This window comes from Oncorhynchus nerka, linkage group LG26 (assembly GCF_034236695.1).
Source record: "Oncorhynchus nerka isolate Pitt River linkage group LG26, Oner_Uvic_2.0, whole genome shotgun sequence".
Taxonomy (NCBI): Eukaryota; Metazoa; Chordata; class Actinopteri; order Salmoniformes; family Salmonidae; genus Oncorhynchus; species Oncorhynchus nerka.
The window spans coordinates 16,189,791-16,208,843 of record NC_088421.1 but is presented as its reverse complement, the minus strand read 5'-3'; the positions used below and the strand labels follow the sequence as shown (position 1 = coordinate 16,208,843).

Below are 19,053 nucleotides of genomic sequence, written 5' to 3'. Positions count from 1 at the left end.
AGGAGGTTGAGGGTTTTAGACACTATAATCCTGACATAATGCATTCAGAATTGAGCCTAAGTGGGTGAAGGCCTGGCGCTGAATCAAACTGCTGTGTGTGTTTTCTTTACCTTTCACACAGCTAAGACCCGGCACAGCTGCCTCTTTGATGAGGCCATTCCTTTAACACACAAGGACAGGATATCCTTCAGGAGAGTGGGAGTATGGCGGTGTGTATGTGAATGTTTGGGGGGTCTGGGGGTCTTTTGCACTCCCTTTTACTACAGTCGGTCAAGCGGATGTAGAACATGGAAGTAAAGACCACGTCCTAAAACAAAATCAGGAAACACTTGACGGTTGAAGGTTCCCCTCTGATCTCACAAATACAATCGTGGTGTAGTGAACCCCTGGATTCGACATTTCACAGTATTACTGTATAACAGTAATGAGACAGAAAGCATTAATGGCTCACAGTAATTTACCAGTACTAGATTGTAATGTAGCTCTAAGAAAACAAAGAGAGTAAAATGTAATTGTTCAGTCAACGAGGATGTTAGTTTTGTGAGGACGCAAGCGGGTTTATAGGCTGTCAGTGGCCTCAAGGTGATGTGTGTAATAACTAACCTGGAGTAACAACCCCCACCCCCCGCAGCTAATGGCTGTAAATGGACAGTCACCAGAATCAATGCATCATTTTATGGAGCCTGACCTACTTTCTTTTCTTCACGGAAACAAGCAGATCCAGGGCTATCGATAATACGGTCTTGATTCATTACACCAGAACAAAAAATATATATTTTCCCCAAGACAGCCAGGGGTTTGGAATAAAATGTGGAATGGGCCTTTTATCATCTGGGTTGATGTATAATGTGATTTGGTCTAGCAAGATAAATGGGCAGCAGTGTGCTGTAGTGACTAGGGAGAGGTAAACAAAAAGCTGCATTTTACGTTATGCTGGGTCAGCACATTCCCCGAGGGAAAAACTGGATTGAAATAATGTAATTCCAAACTGTATCTACTGGGATACTAGTCAGTAGGGGTGGTGATGTTGGGAGACAGTGCAAACAGGTCCTTTTAGCCAGGCTGTCTGGATTGACACAAGCCCCTGATAGAAAGGATAGGACAGGAGACAGGTAGACAACCTCATTGGATCTGACCATAGCGGCAGTAGATGTCTGCTCCATTTCAGACCCCCCAAGTGTCACTTGCTTTATCCTCAATGTGAAGGTGTGTTTTGGTGGCTTAGCTGTGATCTATTTAGCGGATTGACTTGTTGAGCCAACACCCTGTTCCAGCTAAGCTAGACCCGGCCGAGGGAAGGGAAGGCCAGCAGCACTGGCCAGAACAAGATAATAATATCATGAGCTGTTATCAAAGAATGGCTCGACTTAGAACACGCAATATAACTCCATTTAGTACTGTATGGTTTTTAGTATTCCTCCGTTTAGATCTTTATCTGTAAGGCGAGACGGAGCACGGCAGGGGAAATTCTGTGCCATATGTTCTGAACTCTAAGCAGTCTGCTGGTAACACAAAGCGTCTTGAACCACTAAAGTCTCGTCAAGCCGTCAACACAAAACCACTACCACAGAATGTGCTATAAAATGCCTTATTCCAGCATATGACAAAATAGGTTGATAAAGCACCCTGGAGTCTGGCACCATCCAGTCTAGCACCCTTTGGAAAAACACAGCACTATCAGATACAGTAGCAGAGTAAAAACCACCATCACTGCGCACATTACAGTGCTATGGTGTGTATTGCATTGACAGCTTGTAAAGCCATTTGGCAACATCTTTACCCCTGTCAGAGTGGCCCTACAGATCAACAGATCTGCAGTAGCCGAGGCCTGTACTGTAAAAAGAGAGTGACGTTGATTGCTGCACTGTGTCTCATTAAACAAGATCCAGGATAATACGTTGTGCGTCACTCACTATATGTCCCTCACAACCACACCATAACTCCTGTGGGGCTTCTAGAATCCCATCATGGAATGCTATAATGTCACCAACAATGAGGTGCAGATGAAATGTGTCATCGCCATGGAGATGTCTCAGAAGTGTGCAGATAATAGAACATTTCATTTTCAGCCAGAACAGTTTTTGTTGTCAAGCGCGACATTAAAGACAGGGGGTGTAGGCCCTGTTATTACAGGCTTAGCAGTCTACACTCGAAGTACAAAGAACCGTAGTGGATTTGAAACAGAGAGAGAGACAGAGAGAGAGCTGCTCTGTGTATAACCCATTAGATTCTAAGACCTGTCTAAGCTGGGGGTACTACTAAGCTATATGGAATTGTTGCTATTTGATTTGGAATTTTAAGACCCCTTGAAGTAACCCAAAAAATATAGTTAAAAAAAACAAAAACACTTGGCCTTACTACTATTAGCCCATACAAATGCATTGAATAATAGATTCTCTACATGGAACAGCAGATTTGGGGGGGGACTATAGGAAGTTTGTTCTGAAGTGTTTGTCCTATATCTGAGAGATATAAGAAAGATCAGGAAACAGTTTTAATTGTATTTTTTACATGTATTTAACCCCTTATTTTGGCACTAAACAAACTCTATATATACCTCAGATGAGTCTTGTGGGCCCCATGGACATCCTAAACTGACATGTTCGTGAGAGTCTCACCTTTCCACAGATGGTTCATATTAGTGGGTAGGCTAAACAGTTCAGACGATTTTGTGAGAACACCGATTTTAGGGATGTCTCATGGTCTGACAAATAACGCTCTAGCTCTGTCACCTTCCACCGCAGTTGCGGAAGTGCGACATCGGCGGATGTGGTAGATTGAGATGCATCCAATGCAAAAATAACAGATTTCTAGCTTAAACTGACCATTTTTTATTACGCTAATTATATTTCCATGGGGGAGCGCGGACATCAACCTTAGGGGGATAACCTACCATCTACAATGCCTTTAAGATCGCCCCAAAAAGATTCCCATAACACTTGACAAACTAGGTGCATAGCAGTGTTAGACCCTCATGCCAAACTGTATACCAGAATATGAACTGATATACAAGAATGTAAAACAAAACTTTAAATTAATACCGTATCAAAGGGAACCAATTTGAGGCAGTTTGTGTGCAATTATAGCCTGATTTCATGTCATTTTTCATAGAGCAGTGAACTCACATTCAACCAAATTAGATTAGGTAAATTGTAAAAAGCTATGTGAAATCTGATGTCTTAAGGGAGCAGGCCTATATAAAACACCACTGATGGCCACAACATCCCAGGGGGGCTTTAGTACACACAAGCTGTTAATCAGTCACATGGGCCGGACGGCGTGTCTCTCAAGGCTCTGACAGACACACAAACCCACATCTCACAGACATGAATGTGACAATGCTGAGATATATATATATTATTTTCCACCATAATTTGCAAATAAATTCATAAAAAATCCTACATTGTGATTTTCTGGATTTTCTTTTCTCTCATTTTGTCTGTCATAGTTGAAGTGTACCTATGATGAAAATTACAGGCCTCATCTTTTTAAGTGGGAGAACTTGCACAATTGGTGGCTGACTAAATACTTTTTCGCTCCACTGTATGCATACATGCATGCATGCATGCATACATACATACATACATACATGCATGCATACGTGCGTGCGTGTGAAAGAGACCTATGGATATGGATCAAGAGGGCTGAGAGAATATATATATTTTTTTTTATAGAGTGAACAAGAAAATGGCAAAATAAAAATGAAAGGTTTTAGGCAAGTGTTGTCGATAATGTACAGATCGAGAGCTTTGGAATACAGAGGATCTTTCTCATCACTGCGGTGTCTGTTATTACGGTGACGATGGAATCTGTCAAATGTTCAGATGCTAGGCTATTTGCTAATTATAACATTGGAAATATTGTAATGTCTCGTCTCATTTGAGGATGACTTCGCATAGAATTTCTTCACTAGCCATACTGTAATCAGAGAACAACGGATGCATAATTTAGATGCAAGTCAGTCTGATGTGCTTCTCCATCAGGCCTTGATCCAAAGAAGAAATGCAATGGTAGAGAAGGGTCTGTAGATAGTTCCTGCAGCCTGGTAAAAGGTTGTGTCCATTCCCTGAGAGACATGTCAAACCCTATCAGGAGGATGAGTCTTCTCTACGTGAGACAGCCTCCGCTTAGGCTATAGGCAAAACCCTTGAACCCGATGGCAGTGAGCTCTGGAGAAGTTGTGGTTGCGAGGTGAGCCCTGGTTAAATATGAACTATTACAGGCATCCCAGAGGTGAAGTAGGAGACCGAACCTTTAGCCTGATTGCAGCAGAACCACATGTGTGTGTATTTCAGCAGTTTAGACAAATTACAGTATGGGATAAGGACCGTCATCGCTGCACGTACTATGGTTGTGGCCTACCAACAAGAATGGTTTGAAGTCAAAAGCAAATAGGTTCCTTTCTTTCTGAGAGGGGCAGGTTGATGGTGAGGAGCCTTCGTTGTGTGCAAGGTGTAATTGTAGCCCCAACAAACTGCAGCATTAAAGTCTGGGGGCCTCTGTCGTAAACTCTATTGACTTTCCACATCCGTGCCCCTGGGGCGAAAGACCGAGGCATTCATACAGCAATTAGTGAGGGGTCTGCTTTGAACACTGCTGCTCAAGCGAGTGACACCCATGTTTACAAGATGTCTGTGTGGAGCAACAAGCAGGCCACTGACATGATGAGAAGAGTGGGGCTGCAAGTGAAGCCGTTCTTCAAGGATCTCTGAAAGCGGAGCAGGGGTGAAATTAGTTTCCAAAAGCAATCCCCCATTCCGTCCTCTGTCCAGTAGCCCAGCAAACACACTAAGCACAGTCCTTTGGAGCTCAGGAAATGGAAAGAGAAAAATGTCTGTCCACAGGCAAACCCTCTACTGCTACGACTATAACCCCAGCTTTCCCACTCTTGTGTTTTTCTGAAACAGAATTGGCTTTTCTGCTTAGGAAACTGCCTTTAACTTGCTTATAATTACATTTGCAGTCAGACAAGGTAACCATGGTTCAGAGGTGAGGGAGCAACCGTCCAAAACGGATTAACACACCCCCACATACCGTAGTTTGAAGGGCTTATTGACTGAGAATTTGACTATTTCCTCTACAGGCCAAACATGGGCGCAGGTTTGTGTGGATACAAGCAATAGGCGAACCACAAACACATTCAAAACATGAGGCAGAGGGATAATAGGAGAGGGAGAGGAAGAAGGCGGCCATGTTGTTTGCATGTAAAACGCCTCGCACCCTTTCACTGCTGCTCCAATATTGCTATTAGAGACCTGGCTCCGTCTGGCTGTGTGACAGAGGAGTGACTGAGTGGAACCAGACGAGGTCAGCCAGCACCTCTAATTAAAGTTAAGCAGCACTAAAACATTATGCTCGTTGAAAAGAAGAGGCAGCGAGGTACAGAAAGGGCCTTGCTTTTTGGTCGATCACTCAAGAGTGGGTGTTCCTGGTAACATATCATTATAGTGAGGTTTCAAATCTGAGGTTAACGCAAAGCTAATTAGCCATCAATGAATTAGCCTTAAGCATAAGATCCAGAAGCTATTTGGGGTAAGGGAATAAGACATACTATGTTACTAAATGCTTACCCAGTGGACAAAAAGATGAACAGGGAGAAATTGGCACAATTTCCAAAATCAACTTCTCACTAATGAGCTTCTAAGCACTAAATACATGCTACATTGTTTACAAAGTACCCTACTCAAAAGTGTTAAAGACAACACTGGGAGGGGGACTAATTACTTTTAATGTTATAACTTACAATGTGCAAATACCAGCCAGAAGCTTTCACAAATGACTTATTTTCTAATCTGAAAAAGGAGAAGGAGCTTAGATTTTGGAACAACTGATTGTACAGAATTGTGTGTCTCCATCTGGACAAAGAAACTAGGCCACCTGACAGCCAAGCTATCTTCATTTGGTGATAAACAACCTTGCTTGACATGGGCACTTCTGGACCTCCTAATGGAAACCATGTGTTGATCCGAAAATGAAGTGTCCTTGGCAGGAAGACACACAGTGAGCCAAAAACCACACAGATACAAGGACTGTTTGGATTCCTAGCTAGCCTAAATATTATTTGACTACAAACAGATTGTTTAGTTCCACATCACAGTGGTAAAAGTAAAGGTTCTGTACCTAGCAAGAGCTTCCCAGGATCCTCTAGCTGCCATCGTGTGTCCTTTGATGTGAAGTCAATGCCTTTCTACCTGGTAAAATGTGTTCCTTCTCCCCCTGCGAGTACATCTATACGAGCATGTCAACAGCCACAAACTCCCTGTGGTCACCGAGAGGACCAATAGGAAGACCAATAGGGAGACAACACTGACCAAGATAAAGGGTTAGAGGCAGTGCTTAATTTAAAACAGGATCAGTCACCTCTCGGATTTTACTTTGTTCCGGCACCTATTTGCCCGGGTCCGGTACCTCATGATTTATTAATTGTTTGCACTGTAGACATTCTAATGAAAGCAATCAGCGTTAAATCAAGTTGCCTTCTAATTATTTATCCCGCCCCCAGAAAGACCATGTAAAAGCACAGTGATCCCATCCTTCTGTGTAATCATCCTCCCCTAACACACTGATTTCAGACCTGCTCTCTTATTTGTACATAGAGGTTATGGGGAGGGCTGGTTGGGTAATTAACTGATCTTGATAGAGCAGGTCTTGGTAGTCAACTAGTGAAGAGGTTCCTATGTAATCACGTTATGTAGCCTAGGCTAGTCGTCTCTCTACTGAATTTGAATCGTGGGAAATCCAAATTAAAAACAGATAAGAAAAGGCAATAGAGTTTAATGACATTTTTGAAGTCCAAAAATCCTTAAAAAGAAGGTTAAAACGAACCCAGAACGAGCCAGAGTACTGTCAGTGCCAGAGGAGTGGAGCATCACCACTGGAGGAAATGACTGGAGGGATTGAACTAGCAAGAGTGGGTGGAATGTACAGTAAATAAAACAAAAAAACAAAGAGCCCTCAGAAAATAGTTTTTTGGACATGCCCGAACCAAGGTGCATTTGGTGGCGACGAGGCTAAAGAGACACCCAGGTTATAGTTAAACGCTACATCCAGAGTCTTCAGAACAGCCGTAGAAGGAGGCTAAACGTCACAGCCACTGGTCCACTCATGGCTTTGCGCAAGAAATTGACCCCCAGGAGTTAAATGGACATAGGGAGAGTCATTGTGAGAGGTTTTGAAAACTTAGGTAGGAACATTTATTTCCTGTACATGTGAAGGTAATCTGAGGCAGGAAGCCTATATGTGTGTTCTGCTGTAGCCTATATCGATTTATTTTTATTTTAAGTTCTATTCCGAAATTGTGATTTGTTCTACTGCTACATTGAAGTCTTGAAAATGATATGAAAGTCAGGTCTTGTTGTATGCATACGGCAGGTGTTCAGGTGTTCTGCAGTGTTGCTGTACATTGACGTCTCGAAAATTAGGATATAAGAAATTCGGACATGAGTGTATAGCTGCTGGGTTTACACAAGTATGTGAGCATACTGCAGTGACGTCTAAAATGCTTTGAATTAATCAGCACCTTGGAGAGTGCTGTCCGTTTCACTACCGCATACAGTCGGCTACTTGGCTGTTTACTCGGTCTGCTGCGCTGCTACGGTACCTGAGAGTCCCCAGGATAATCAACCCCCCCTCACTATGTGCTCCGGGACCTCCCGATTTACAAATAAAGCACTGGTTACAGGGGTTAAGTAGTGGCACTGAAACATGACTAAAATGACACGTAGGCACAGGTGACCGACCGGCAGATCAAGTTAGTGGGAGTCACAGAGGTACTGGACACTCCATTGAGAGGTCTTTGAGGAATACTAGATGGGCAATGCATGTCAAGTCTGTCAGTAAGACTTGACTATCAACACCAGCCACTGGCTGATTCAAACCGCTGCAACATGAGGGGATTAGAAAAAAATATCTGACAGCTAGGGTTCTATTTTTAGTTTAAATTATTCATAGATTTCGATTCTTCCTCTGCACTGCTGGAGTTTATGTTTTCAGGTGGAGGAGGGTTTAGGGGCTCAGTGGGTTGTCAAATCAGACATTTCTGTACCCATACACTGGTAGAGAGCAGAGTATATTCATCATAATCCCCCCATCATCACCAATAACAAATGTTATCAACATCAATATCTTCCACATTATCATCATCAGACCCATTCAACCCATAACAGAATGCCCAGGTTCCCAGAAAATAATCTGTTATCTGCAGCCTGGCAGATCATCTCTCAGTACAGTTGTGTTCTGGAGTTTACAGGCAATGTGGGAGGACCAGAAGCCAAGGTTTCAGATTACGCAGCCGGTCAGAATGATGCATGACGACAAGATGAGGTAAGGTGAAAAACAGAAAGAAGCAGTAGAAGAGACCTAGAATAGTGACTGATCTTGGACAACGTTGAAGTAGAGAAAGTACATTCTTTGTGAGCACTGAACTCAAGGGAAAGATGTACAATGAGATGAGGGAACTCAGGGGATTACTATACCTCCTCTAGTGGCCTATAGATGCATAAGGGCTGTGGGTGTGAAGGGTGATGAGGGGGTTTGAATAGAGTAGTAGTAGGATTACATTGGCTTCATCACTCAAGCGATCAAACAGGAGGGGGAAACGGCATGCCGGTGTGGAGGGGGGCTTTTTCTATGGTGTGTATATTTCGTGGGAGTGTACTACTACACACCTGAGTGGATAAACCTCCTGACAGTACATATGTCTAACCCATCAACTAAACAGTCACGTCAACAACGTGAAAGAACACCACTGACAGATCTGCAGCAGTCTGCATCAGATGAGACCCCCGCCGAGCGAACGCCCACTCCTACTTCCACTGTGTATCCGACTGCCTCGAAAACAAATCTGCTTCGTGCCGCGGCTCTCTGTACACAAAGCCGGTTGACTGTTATTGCTGTACTCAGACACTCAGTCCACCTGACCATGAAAAACAAGGTGCTCTGTAATTACGCCAATCTTATGTTCGTTCTCCCTCTCCCTCTCTCGCACTTCCGCTCCATCATCTCTCCTCACTTGTGTCTGTGCTGTTATATTCAGTGATTGGGTGAAGAGAATAAGAGAGAAAGGGAGGATATTAAAAGATAAATAAAAAGGGAATGAGAGAACAGAAACCGAGAACTAGCGAGTTACAGCATGAGAAGTTGCGTGAGAGATGGAAGGAGGTGAGAGCGAATACCGAGAAAGATGTGTGAGAAAGAGAAGGAGGGCTGTGACTATGTCAACAGCCATGATGGCACGAATTGTCAGACAAAATGTCCACCATGAGCTCCTATCCCTGAGGGCAGATGTAGGGAGCGGAGCGAGAGTTGTAATTAGAGGTCGACCGATTAATCGGTATGGCCGATTAATTTAGGGCTGATTTCAAGTTTTCATAACAATCGGAAATCGGTATTTTTGGGGCTGATTAAAAAAGAAAAATGCTTTATATCTTTAATTAACTAGGAAAGTCAGTTAAGAACACATTCTTATTTTCAATGACAACCCACCGTTCCTTGGCTAACTGCCTTGTTCAGGGGCAGAACGACAGATTTTCACCTTGTCAGCTCGGGGGATCCAATCTTGCAACCTTACAGTTAACTTAGTCCAACGCTCTAACCACCTGCCTGCCTCTCGTTGCACTCCACGAGGAGCCTGCCTGTTACGCGAATGCAGTAGAAGCCAAGGTAAGTTGCTAGCTAGCATTAAACTTATCTTATAAAAACAATCAATCATAATCACTAGTTATAACTACACATGGTTGATGATATTACTAGTTTATCTAGCGTGTCCTGCGTTGCATATAATCGATGCAACGCTGGGGGATGATTTAACAAAAGCGCATTCGCGAGAAAAGCACAATCGTTGGATGACTGTACCTAACCAGAAACACCAAAGCCTTTCTTAAAATCAATACACAGAAGTATATATTTTTCAACCTGCATATTTAGCTAAAAGAAATCCAGGTCAGCAGGCAATATTAACCAGGTGAAATTGTGTCACTTTTCTTGCGTTCATTGCACGCAGAGTCAGGGTATATGCAACAGTTTGGGCAGCCTGGCTCATTGCGAACTAATTTGGCATAATTTTACATAATTATGACATAACATTGAAGGTTGTGCAATGTAACAGGAATATTTAGACTTAGGGGTGCCACCCGTTAAGATAAAATACCGAACGGTTCCGTATTTCACTGAAATAATAAACATTTCATTTTCGAAATGATAGTTTCCGGATTCGACCATATTAATGACCAAAGGCTCGTATTTCTGTGCGTTGTTATAATTAAGTCTATGATTTGATAGAGCAGACTGACTGAGCGATGGTAGGCAGCAGCAGGCTCGTAAGCATTCATTCAAACAGCACTTTCGTGCGTTTGCCAGCAGCTCTTCGCAAGCACAGCGCTGTTTATGACTTCAAGCCTATTAGCCTAATGGCTGGTGTAACCGATGTGAAATGGCTAGCTAGTTAGCGGGGTGCGCGCTAATAGCGTTTCAAACATCACTCGCTCTGAGACTTGGAGTAGTTATTCCCCTTGCCCTTGCTCCGCGACTTTTGTGGAGCATTGGGTAACGCTGCTTCGAGTGTGGCTGTTGTCGATAAGTTCCTGGTTCGAGCCCAGGTAGGGGCGAGGAGAGGGACGGAAGCTACACTGTTACACTGGCAATACTATAGTGCCTATAAGAACATCCAATAGTCAAAGGTTAATGAAATACAAATGGTATAGAGAGAAATAGTCCTATAAATACTATATTAACTACAACCTAAAACCTCTTACCTTGGAATATTGAAGTCTCATGTTAAAAGGAACCACCAACTTTCATATGTTCTCATGTTCTGAGCAAGGAACTCAAATGTTAGCTTTTTTACATGGCACATACTGCACTTTTACTTCTCCAACACTTTGTTTTTGCATTATTTAAACCAAATTGAACACGTTTCATTATTTATTTGAGGCTAAATAGATTTTTTATTTATGTATTATATTAAAATTAAAATAAGTGTTCATTCAGTATTGTTGTAATTGTCATTATTACAAATAAATAAATAAATAAATAAATAAATAAATAGGCCGATTAATTGGTATCGGCTTTTTTGGGTCCTCCAATAATCGGTATCGAAAACTCATAATCGGCCGACCTCTAGTTGTAATGTGCCTGCTGTATGAAGCGAGAGGCAGGGGGTTTAACAGCGACTTGGGCTGCTCCGATTTGCAACTAAAAGAACATGATAATTGCTCATGTTGCTGCCGGCCCGATGAGTGACATCTCACCAATCCTGGACCTGGAAGGATTGTCTAATCTTGAGTGGCAGTGTGAGCTTCCAATGACATGAGCATCCAATGACACGACGTAAACGGTTGGAAAACGAGGGCTGAGGCGCTCTGTCAATCCAAAATGCTTTGCTGTCCACCCAGACCCCCAAGAAGACCGATAACTAATAAGCACTCCAACGCCTGAGTGGGTCTGAGTAAACAGACCGGGGCTCATGCAGACAGTCTAATTGGCTATCGGAGCTAAATAAATTGTTAGTTGTAGTGAATGTACATGACAGCACAATCATGCTGGGGGAAATACAGTATGCGTCAAGGACGGCTTGTTTTGCAAATCATACAGGGGAGAAAACAATTAACTTAACCTACAAGATACGCGGGTCATAGGTGAAGATTATTAGGTTTGACAGCATTTGAAATTGAACTGCTCATGACAACAGCGAAGGGTAGAATAGTTAAGTCTAAATTAATTAACGTGCATAAAAGCATGCAGACTTGCTTCAAGACAATTAAAAACAGCAGACATTTGAGAAACAGATGCCTGTGCTTAAAATAACACACAATAGCTTTGTCACTTGATCACAGGTGGCGAGCTAACACCTTAATCACAGCGGTGCTCAAAAGTGAGACGTCGCAGGGGTTCTCGGCGGGCAATTTGAACTATTTTAATGCGCCAGAATGTTTTAAAGGCTTTAGGCTAATGCTAAATGCTAAGCAGATGAATAGTCCTGCTGATACTTTTCATAAACACGTCATTAGCAAAGGCTTGAAAGTATTTACTAGGTTAATCGTATGAGTAACGCAGCAGCTATGTCATCAAGGAAAGGTATGCAGCAGTTGCGCTGAGTTGGACCACTTGAGCATGGGTTACAAAATCTTACGGAGCGATTTTCTCCATGGAAGTGGACCCTAGGGATCTATCACGCTTACCTGATTGTAAAGGTTGTAAGAAGTCATTATTAACCCCTTTAAAAGGCATTAGGTCAGTCTCTAAACCTTCTCATAAAAGATCGGTAATGTTTTCATCCATCATGTCCTCTTGAGTAACAAACCACAAGCAAATCATGAGAGGTTTACATCCTAATCTCATGGAATCCCCAAGAAATGGTCAAACAATTAGCTAGGCACCAGCCTGTCTGTTCATTTGACATGTCAATAAAACGAGTCACTGAAAATAGTGAAAGACTTTTCCAATTATTCTCTCCATTAGCCGGTATGATTATATAAAGCATAAGCCTACTACAGAAGTGACTCTAGAAATCAGAATTGTTACATTAATACATATTCATTTAAGATAGAAATATCCCAGAAACCATTCATTGTTTGATGGATTACAATCTACATATGCACCACCACCACCACCACCACGAAAATCCAGTCCCTGTCGGTTTCTTTCACACTACCCCATTCAGCCATCACGTCTTAAGCAAACAGCACAGTATCTCTTACTCCCCTTGACAACAGCCACAAAAGAAAGAAGTCAGTCGGCTGCCTCGCATCTAATTGCCCTTTGCCTAGCTCCTCCCTCTTCATAACAGATCAAAGGTAATAATCCTCTGCTAATCCACTGTGGTGTGACTGCCCTCGCTGCTGTTATGCTCATTATGGCCGCCTTGAATTGGCCGGGCTGGATATGCCATTCGTTGTCTCCTCCTCGCCCAGCCCTTGTCCGTTCTAAAGAAAAGGGACCTTGCGACGGTCTCTCAAAACGCCAAGGTCTCCTCCAGCCACAATGGCTCCATTTCACAGCAAAACACCAATTTCACGGCTGGGCGGCCACTGGATAATTAGATGAGCCTTGAGTGGACATGGTGACGCTCGCCTCAGCTCTGTGAGAAGAAAACAAGACAGTGTTCTCTAAAGAGAGGCTAGGGAGAGGGCTACTGAGCTCAACACAGGGCTGGCTTTGTTTGGGTCTCACTTGTCGCTTTATTGCATTAAATGAGTACGGGATGTGTGGCAATTCTTGGTGGAAGTTAGTCTTTCTGGTTGTTGCTCCATGCAGTTTTGTGTGTTATTGGAGTCGTTTGATATCCGTAAGCAGTGGAGATGTTTTGGTCAGTCACTTGTTGCTTCCTACCCATCAAATAGCAACGTGACTGGATTTTGTTGTTCCCAAAACAATGTCACCAATCAGGACAATGAATTCTAGCTTGTGGCTATAGCAACATTGAAAGGAGAGCTTTGTTAAGTACCTGCCTTGCTGCTGTTTTTAAATACCAGGTACTTGTAAATGACATAGTCCATCTCTCACAAATGTACACATGCTAAGTGTATGGCTGGATATACAACTGACCCATCATATTTGACAGCTCCAATTTGTATCTTCAATTTTCCAATAGACATTGAAGTTTCTGTAGAGAATGTAACGTTTTATGAATTTAAGGTAAAGTGTATTTAGGCTTAAATGCAAAAAATAGTGCATTATTTTTCACAAGGAATATAAAACTGCAACACGTGGAATTACCATTGCCTACCTCACCTCTGCCAACAGTTCTATCTGGGGAACTATTACCATTGCCTACCTTAACTCTGACAACAGTTCTATCTGGGGAACCATTACCATTGCCTACCTTACCTCTGCCCACAGTTCTGGGGAACTTTTACAATTTCTTGGTCGTAGTGTAGAGAAAGAGTAGTTTGGACCTGAGAGAGGATGTACATTTATAGAAGTTGAACAGTTTCATTCAGACCATATAATGTGACCATACCCTGCTGTTGCTTCCCTATAATAAAAAAAAGTAAAACGTGGTTTTGTAGAGTTGATAGTTTCATGGATAGTTAAGCTACTCACAACGGACCAACTTCAACCAGATATTCAGTTTCTCACAGTCACAAACACTGTCCCTATGCTCAGACAAAACTGGCATTGTCTGCCCCACACTTTCTCTGTGGCATAACATGACATCTAAACAATAGCACATGACACGCACATTACATTTAAAAAATTGTTTCTGGGATGTGGGCTGTGGGGACTTACCATGAGTAGGAGACAAAGGCCTCACAGTGAGACGGGTGGGGCAGCGACGGGCTCAAGCCTAAGCCCTTCTCCCATCTCCCAACTGATGCACTCTGGTGTATCTGCAAAAGAGAAAACATCAGTAAGTATTTCATAGTGTCAACAGTCAGCATTACAGCCAACCTTTGCATAACCCGCTAACTGAATAACACAGTCTCATTTTCAATTAAGGTTTATATTCTCCGACTGCATGGCAGACAACATAGGAGTTTGGGATTTTTAATTAAGACATTAGCTTCATATGAATATGGGGCACAGTAACACATGGTGAAGTCAGCATGAGGACACACCACAGACTCCTGCATTATTTGCCGTTTGGGGTTTTAGGCTGGGTTTCTGTATAGCACTTTGAGACATCTGCTGATGTAAAATGGCTTTATAATATAATTTTCATGGCTTTATAATACATTTGATTGATTGACTCCTCCCCTGGGAGAAGAGAGGGAGAGATTCTGCCAAGGCCGAGCCATGAAAAACATCACAAAGAAAATAAAAACTCAGATCTGTCAGAATAATTTTACAACAATCTGGCCCCGTTCCTGGACATCCTTCGTTCTTTTTACCCTTTCTCCTCCCTCTATTTTAGTGTTCATGTCTTTTTTCCCCTCGAAGGAGCACCTTGACCCCTTACATGCTGACATCACCGCTCGCGTTGCAAAATAAATGTAAACATGCATGTTATTCAATTACTGCACCCACACTACTTGCACGCACCAACAAGCGTCTGCGTTGCCAAGAGCTAAAGTAGAAGTCAGTTCTATTTGTGACGCCGATTGCGCTGCAAGTCCTGCCTCTCCCATCTCCTCATTGCATATACCCACGTGGGTGACTGAAAGACGAATGGAGGTCGGTGGTGGTAATACACCTTTAATTGCCAATCGTTAATCGAAAGTTAATTGTCAATCGCCATATACAGTTGAAGTCGGAAGATTACATACACTTAGGTTGGAGTCATTAAAACTCATTTTTTCAACCACTCCACAAATTTCTTGTTAACAAACTATAGTTTTGGCATGTCGATTAGGACATTTACTTTGTGTGTGACAAGTAATTTTTTGCAGACAGATTTCACTGTATCACAATTGCAGTGATACAGAAGTTTACATACACTAAGTTGACTGCCTTTAAACAGCTTGGAAAATTCCATAAAATTATGTCATTGCTTTAGAAGCTTCTGATAGGCTAATTGACATAATTTGTGTCAAATGGAAGTCTACCTGTGGATGTATTTCAAGGCCTACCTTCAAACTCAGTGCCTCTTTGCTTGACATCATGGGAAAATCAAAAGAAATCAGCCAAGGTACCACGTTCATCTGTACAAACAATAGTACGCAAGTATAAAGACCATGGGACCACGCAGCCGTCATACCACTCAGGAAGGAGACGCGTTCTGTCTCCTAGAGATTAATGTATTTTGGTGTGAAAAGTGCAAATCAATCCCAGAACAGCAGCAAAGGACCTTGTGAAGATGCTGGAGGAAACAGGTACAAACCTGAAAGGCCGCATTTGGTGTGGGGGGACAAAATCAACTTGCGCTCGATGGCACGGGGCCGGTTTGGGTACGGTGTTACAGCGCATGGAAAGTTTCCAAATGTTCCGCCCAAGAGACATGCATAAGGGGTCTGACCTCAGGTTTCTAGAAGTGAACTCACGGGCAACGCTAGGCTCTTTTGTGCATGCAACACACAAGCCCCGTACGTTATTGCGGTGTGTGATACAGATACAACTGGGCTATAGCCAAAACACCAGAGATGATAGATGAGAAACGGAGGAGCAGCCCGGTAGACTGAAGCGAGTCAAGGGATTTTATTAAGTAAGCGACACCCGAACCTGCTCAACTGCAAGAAAGTTTCACATCCTCTATGATGTCATGATTTCCCCCAAGGCATCAAAGGTCCCCATCTCTTGCAGCACTGGCTTTTATGATAACAAAAGAAAGGCTGCGTTACACATGTAGGTATATTCCCCTCGATCATACATGTGGAAGACTAACACAATGCTCAGACTCAAGAGGCTTGCACAAACTGTACTGGCTGACATCTCATGTGGAATTGATGTGGTATTTTCGCATTCAGGTACTAGTCGAATTCAAACAATGTTTAGCAGTATTCTTGGCTATTAAACTGGCCAGGAAAGGCAGAGAGCAGAAGGGAGAGAGAAGAGTGTTATTATTTATGCTTTATAGCTGTTGACAGTGCAGAGTGATCCAATACTAGTGAAGCGATATTTCCCCCAAGAAATAAGTTACATATAAGGAGACGCACAAACACACAGGCGAACACAGAGGGATATTATTCAATACCCTGAATCCACTAGGGGAATGGGGTGATTTTCCAGTTAGGTTATTTGTCTTTGGCTGAGGGAGTAAGCTTAGAGCCCCTCCACTCAGAGAAAGCATACACACTGGGCTAGGGGAATTTAAATTACCCACAAGTTCAGTCATCCAAACCAGAGAATGACAGTAAGAGGGTGCATCTCAATAGTCTAAAGTAGCTCTCTGACTGAATTTAAAAAGCAGGAAAGATTAAAGAATTTAGCCTAAAAGCTACTGGAAATTTTCTTTCACCTCCACACATCAGCGCAGACAAAGGAAAGGAAGGTGCTTGGACAATTGAGTTGAAATCTGGACAACGTACAATAGGTTGGCAGCAAAACTTCAAGTAGCCTACACCATCATCCACCCACCACCAGACAATAGCAGAAGCTCTGAGGACAGAGTTAGCCATATTACAGTGAATGTTTCAACCAATACTCACTCTGACAAAGCATACGGATTCTTACTCAAGCCACAAAATGGCCGATGTGTTGGTGGGTTGCGATCTGCGGGTCCCTATTCAGCTGAATGAGAGGGCAACTCAATTGCTGGGTAAGGATAGAGAGGCGATAGAGAGATCATTCACTTTGTCTGAGAGGGCAGCCCTGGACTCCTACATGCTCTGGCGGGTGTTGGCCCCGGGCGGGGAAAAGAGAATATGGGATCTGTCACATATGCAAATCCTGGCTACGAGTCGCTGGGCGCTCTGAACAAAACAGACATTATGTGAAGAGTTTATAGGAAAGAGAGAGCGGGAGATTCGGGTGGTGAGAGCAAGGATGAGTGAAGTGGAGATAAAGTTTTAAAAAACGAGGGGAAGGTATAAAACAGGCTGCACATGAAGATGAAAGACCCAGATGAAGGGGCACGCACACACCTGGACACACACAAACGCTATGCTCAAAGAAACCACAGAACTAGACAAGCCACATACAGCACAATGGACAAATAGTCAAAAGGAGAAGAGAAAAAATCTCCACCCACAGACAGATACTGTACAATTCACACACACACAACAGCATCAGGAATCCAAAACATGTTGTGAGACTGAGCACCCTGGGATTTGAGCAGGGAGCACAGCCGCAGGGTCACGCTGCCATTACGACAGGATTGGAAAGAAGGGGGTGAGGGTTTGGAGTTGCTGAGCACAGCACTGGGATTGCCACACTGGAGAAACTCTGAGGTGTTTGTTTGTCCTGTGTTTAACAGAGCCCCTCTCGACCACAGGGCACCAAAGACCTCCAGTCAGTCAAGCGTGGCAACTCCAGTCACAGTCTCTTCTAGAGGTCGACTGATTATGATTTTTCAACGCCGATACCGATTAAATCGGCCGATTGAGAAGAAAAAAAACTATATTTGTAATAATGACAATTACAACAATACTGAATTAACGCTTATTTGAACTTAATATAATACATCAATAAAATCAATTTAGCCTCAAGTAAATAATGAAACATGTTCAATTTGGTTTAAATAACGCAAAAACAGTGTTGGAGAAGAACGTAAAAGTGCAATATGTGCTATATAAGAAAGCTAACGTTTCCGTTCCTTGCTCAGAACATATGAAAGCTGGTGGTTCCTTTTAACATGAGTCCCAGGTAAGAAGTTTTAGGTTGTAGTTATTATAGGACTATTTCCCTCTATACCATTTTTATTTCATTAACCTTTGACTATTGGATGTTCTTATAGGCACTTTAGTATTGCCAGTGTAACAGTATAGCTTCCGTCCCTCTCCTCGCTCCTCCCTGGGCTCGAACCAGCAACACAACGACCACCACATCGAAGCAGCTTTACCCATGCAGAGCAAAGGAGAAAACCACCCCAAGGCTCAGAGCGAGTGAAGTTTGAAACGCTATTAGCGAGCGCTAACTAGCCAGCCATGTCACTTCGGTCACACCAGCCTCATCTCTGGAGTTGATAGGTTTGATGTCATAAACAGCGCAATGCTTGACGCACAACGTACTGGCAAAACGCACGGAAGTGCTGTTTGAATTCATGTTTACACGCCTGCTTCTGCCTCTCACCGCTCAGTCAGATACTTAGATACTTGTATGCTTGTCTGCTCAGTCAGATTATATGCAACACAGGACACGCTAGATAATATCAACCATGTGTAGTTAACTAGTGATTATGATTGATTGATTTTTATAAGATAAGTTTAATTAATGCTAGCTAGCAACTTACCTTGGCTTACTGCATTTGCGTAACAGGCAGTCTCCTTGTGGAGTGCAACGAGAGAGAGGTAGGTCGTTATTGCGTTGGACTAGTTAACTGTAAGGTTGCAAGAATGGATCCCCCGAGCTGACAAGGTGAAAATCTGTCTTTCTGCCCCTGAACGAGGCAGTTAACCCAACGTTCCTAGGCCGTCATTGAAAATAAGAATGTGTTATTAACTGATTTGCCTAGTTAAATAAAGATTAAATAAAGGACAAAAAAAAAACATTTAAAAAATAATAATAATAATAAATAAATAT

At 42.8% G+C, this 19,053-nt stretch overlaps 1 protein-coding gene across 1 annotated transcript in view; it reads right to left on the bottom strand.

The window, feature by feature from the left end:
* The window catches only part of LOC115110400 (protein TANC2-like), a 152,474-nt gene that overhangs the window by 101,544 nt on the left and 31,877 nt on the right, over nucleotides 1–19,053 (bottom strand). The window contains exon 2 of the mRNA XM_065010153.1: nucleotides 14,227–14,327. The gene's annotated coding sequence lies outside the window, so the exon portion shown is untranslated. The remainder of the gene's footprint in view (nucleotides 1–14,226; nucleotides 14,328–19,053) is intronic.